The sequence below is a fragment of the Borostomias antarcticus genome (genome assembly GCF_949987555.1).
Source record: "Borostomias antarcticus genome assembly, chromosome: 1".
NCBI classification, from domain to species: Eukaryota; Metazoa; Chordata; class Actinopteri; order Stomiiformes; family Stomiidae; genus Borostomias; species Borostomias antarcticus.
This window is the reverse complement of record NC_140234.1, coordinates 10964034-10968619: the sequence shown is the minus strand read 5'-3', so window position 1 is coordinate 10968619 and position 4586 is coordinate 10964034. Positions and strand designations below refer to the sequence as shown.

The following is a 4586-nucleotide window of genomic DNA, read 5'->3' as shown; positions in this document are numbered from 1 at the left end:
TATACTGCGGATTGGAAACAAGTGTCAGTTCTCACACGAAAAAGGGGACCACTGAGTCCTTTAACCACTAGGGGGTGTCCACGGCAAACCAACACTACAAAACTATCACAGCAACTACGGCAATCCAATTGAGAGGGCAGGGTCTTCCAGGAGTGTTCGGTTAATCCACAAAATTATCCAATATCCACTTGGTAAACAGATAGCCGGGCCAGCCAAGCGGCAATTAAAAAGTCAAAGATTTAAGTCAATGGCTGGCTGTATGGTACACTTATTCGCACAAAATATAAAATAGTAGGCCCAGTCAATGTCCATGTAGGCTATTACTAAAATGCCAGGGCTGTTTCTAAATGTCTCTTATAAAATACTAAAATAGCAAGGCGGTTCTTAATGTCCATACGAATAATTAAACAGGTCAGAGCACAGTAGCCTACTTAACTTCGGAGAGGATGTCGGGACACCGACACTCCACTGTAGTATGACGCGCTCCCCAGCACAGGTTGGTTCAGGATCGGGGCGTAGTCAGGCCGGCCGCTGATCGGGGTAGGCTATCCAGCGAGCAGCACTCTCTCGCTCCGGTTCCCTGACGGCTCACGTCTGCAGCAACTCCCTCTGGTCCACCGCTCTCACAGGTCCCGCTGATCGCCGCAGTCTTCCTCGGCTCCGGCGCTGTAGCTGGTGACTAGGTAACGTTAGCTGACAGTCAATTCACGTGCGCGTTTCTCTTTCGCCGCCGTAGCACCGGGATAGTCCTCCAGGCAAGCACACGCTCCGATTTCCGTCCCCCACACAACCCCCGTTCTGCCGGGGCAGTGTGCTCTTTATAGCAGGCTGTGAGACACAGGTGTTCCCGGTTCAGTCCTGATTGTCCTCTCACTCACCGACGATGGTTGCCGCCCCCTTTGCCCAGCTCTAATCATCAGGGTTGGGAGTAAACAAACGGTCACAGCACAGCGAAAAACACATACAGGTAGTACAAAAATGGACCTCGTCACATCTCCCCATTGTGAAATGTTGGCAGTCTCTGCCATTCAGAGTCTATAGCGGGGTGGTGGGATGCCTATATTTGGCCGGGTTGAGCGCCTTGGCTCAGCGGCTGCGTCAGGGTTGTAGTCATTGGCGGGTACATGTCGGACAGGGACAGGGACTGCGCGCCTTGGCTCGGCGGCCGCGTCAGGGTTGGCGTCAGGCGCGGGTACATGTCGGACAGGGACGGGGATATATAAGAGCGTAGGGCTCGCAGGTCTCACAGGGTTCTCTGGCAGAGTCACTGGTGGCCTCTGCGAGGGGGGAACCGTGCACAGTTTCAGGGCATTCCGGTGGAGGACTTTCTCCCTCCCACCCCTCTCCGGCTGTACTTTGTACACTACGCCCGTGTTTCCCTTGGCTTCGACGACACGATAGGGCTCGGGGTCCCATACCCCATGTAGCTTTCCCAACCCTCGTCGGCCCCGGTCACGCACCCACACCCGTTCCCCAGCTAACAATGGAGTCGCGTTGGCTCTTTGGTCGTAGCGGCTCTTACTCCGCTCGGCCGCCTTGTCCATCCTACCACGTGCTAGCTCATACGCATATGTCAGCTTCCTGTGATGGTCTCCGACCCAGTCAGTCAGTCCCTTGCTTGGCTGTTCCCGTTCTACCCCTAGCACAACATCTACTGGGAGCCTGAGGTGTCGGCCCTGCAGCAGATAGGATGGCGCGAAGCCGGTGGCACTGTGTACGGTGTTATTGTAGGCCTGTAGGAGTTCGGATAAATACTCTGGCCAGCGGCTCTGTTTCTCGGCCCCCATGGTACGGAGCATGTTAAGGAGTGTTTGGTTCATGCGTTCGACACGCCCATTCCCGGCAGGGTGGTAAGGTGTTGTCCTGCTCTTAGTGACTCCATACATCTCGCATAGCTGCTGCATCAAGTCAGACTCGAAATTGGGGCCCTGGTCTGAATGAAAACGGACGGGGCACCCAAAGTGCCGCACGATCTCAGAATAGATTGCTCGTACAGTGGTCCTGGCTGTCTGATCGCGGGTGGCTACGGCCCATGTGTAACGCGTAAACATATCAGTCATCACTAGTATGTTTTGATAGTAGTCGTTTGGTCGACCGAGTGTTAGAAAGTCAAGAGCGACTACCTCAAGGGGGAAGGTAACGGTTACTGGGTTCAAGGGGGCTCGTGGTTCTACCTTGTCACGTTGCAAACTGCATGTAACACACTCTGCTTGGAATTGGCGCACCTGTGTCTCCATGCCTACCCAGAAGAACCGGCGCCTCAGCGTCAGCAGCGTCCTTCCCGCTCCAGCATGTGCCGCAGACTTGTGGTGTTGTTCCCATACCATCTGACGCCGGGGGCCTGGACACACAACCTGAAACAATTGCTCTGAGGTGTTAGGGTCAGTGAATCGGCGACACAAAACCCCATCCCGTAGGCTGAGCCGCCTGAATTGTTTCAACAACCTTGCTGTCCCAGTGGTGTGTATCTCCTGTTGTCGGCCCGTAGGGCAATGCCCTTGTTCCACATACCTTCTCACAGTGCGGATCTCAGGGTCAGCTACTTGTTCCTGTTCCCAGTCGATGCGGCCTTCTGGGGCGCCATCCTGGTGGGTCACCACAGCTGATGCGGTTACGTCTCTAGGACTGAGTTGCTGTGGGGGGTGTTTAGGTGTGGGGAATCGCGACAAAGCATCCGCATTCACATTTTCTCTGCCAGCACGATATTTCACCTCAAAGTCAAAGGATGCCAGTTGGGCTGCCCAGCGTTGTTCCACTGCACCCAGTTTCGCCGTCTGCAAATGGGCCACAGGATTATTATCGGTGTAAACAACAAACTTGGCACCAGTCAAATAATCTTTGAACTTTTCGGTAACTGCCCACTTTAGTGCGAGGAGTTCAAGCTTGAAGGAGCTATAGTTAGCGTCATTCTGCTCTGTAGGATGCAAACTGCGGCTCGCATAGGCAACCACCCTCTCTTTACCCCCCTGCACTTGGGCGAGTACTGCTCCCAGCCCATGGTGACTGGCGTCTGTGTAGAGGGTAAATGGCTGTGAGAAGTCTGCGTAAGCTAGGATAGGGGCCTCTGTTAGCACTTTCTTTAGAGCATCAAATGCTGTTTGAGCTTCTACTGACCAGGATATGCGATGAGAACCCAGACGCTTGTCATTCGGCACTCCTACCAGGAGTGAGTTTAGGGGGCGTGCAATTTTTGCAAACCCAGGGACGAAACGTCTGTAATATCCGGCCAGGCCGAGGAAGGCCTTGAGTTCCTTAGCAGTGGTAGGGGCTGGCCAATCGACAACAGCAGCTATCTTCTCGGGGTCCGGTTTCACGCCTTCACGGTCGACTACATGCCCCAGGAATTTAACCTGCCGATGGAAGAGTTTGCATTTGTCAGGGCGTAGCTTCAAGCCATGTTTCGAGAGACGCTCAAACACCTCCTCTAAGTGCTTTAAGTGCGTAGCAAAATCGGGGGAGTACACAATAATGTCATCTAAATAGACTAGGAGGGAGTCAGTAATTTGGCCATTTAAGCATTGTTGCATAAGGCGTTGGAAAGTGGCTGGCGCGTTGCAGAGGCCAAATGGCATGCGTTGAAACTCGTACAGACCTACAGGGGTGGTAAAAGCAGTTTTTTCACGGTCCTGCGGGTCTACCTCCACTTGCCAGTATCCGCTGGCCAGGTCCAACGTGGAGAACCATTCTGCGCGGGTCATGGAGGTCAGGGTCTCCTCGATCCTGGGAAGTGGGAAAGCATCTTTGTGTGTAACAGAGTTCAACTTTCTGTAGTCTACACAGAATCTCCAGCTGCCATCTTTCTTCTTTACCATGACTATGGGTGCTGCCCATGGGCTGGAGCTTTCAGTAATGACACCATTTTGCAACATACCTTCCAACAGGGTTCTCATATCCTGGTACAGCAAGGGGGGTAATGGTCGGAAGCGTTCCCGTATGGGCGGTGCCTCGCCTGTAGGGATAGAGTGTTTTACCACATCTGTCCTTCCGAAATCTTCCTCGTGGGCCGCGAAAGCCTTCTCCCATTTGTGCAGCAGGGCAGCCAGTTGTCTCTGCTCATCTTGGGTGAGGTCCGGCCGCTCGGCCAGCTTAAGGACCTGGAATGCTTGATCAGGCTCCTCCCCCATGCATACATCCACTACACTGACCTTGACTGTACCTTCCTCCTCCTGTTCTAGGCAGACATCCTGCACACCATAAACATCCAGGCTATCGACCTGAGTCACTTGACCGAGCTTCTGGTAGCGGTCCAAGGAGACAGGGAAGTCGTGTAGGTTGCGGATCCGGACGGGGACCCGTCCATTCTTGACCACAGCTACAGACCGGGCCACGGAAATGGCGCCTGGCTCAGGGAGTGCTTCTACCAGACCATGATAGTCCCGCCTGCCAGCTGCAGCCCGTCCCCAGACAACCACCTCACTCCGGGCTGGGATAGTCACTCCGTGGCGGTGCGCTGCCCAGACGTAGCCATGGTGTCCATCATCTGTCGTCACTCCAGTCCTACGACACGTCGCAAATGCTGCGTTCCAGGCACTTTGGGACTTGGGGTTTTTACAGAACAACCGGGCTGGCCCTTCCGAATTACGGAA

The 4586-nt window shown here is 54.3% G+C and overlaps 1 long non-coding RNA gene across 1 annotated transcript; it reads right to left on the bottom strand.

Annotated features, from left to right (window-relative positions):
- Positions 1-526: 526 nt before the first annotated feature.
- Positions 527-2824, bottom strand: LOC311311770. The gene is made up of 3 exons (XR_014630549.1): positions 2512-2824; positions 2244-2354; positions 527-909 (listed from the first exon to the last, which is right to left on the bottom strand). It is a non-coding gene; the product is annotated as an uncharacterized lncRNA (long non-coding RNA).
- Positions 2825-4586: the final 1762 nt, after the last annotated feature.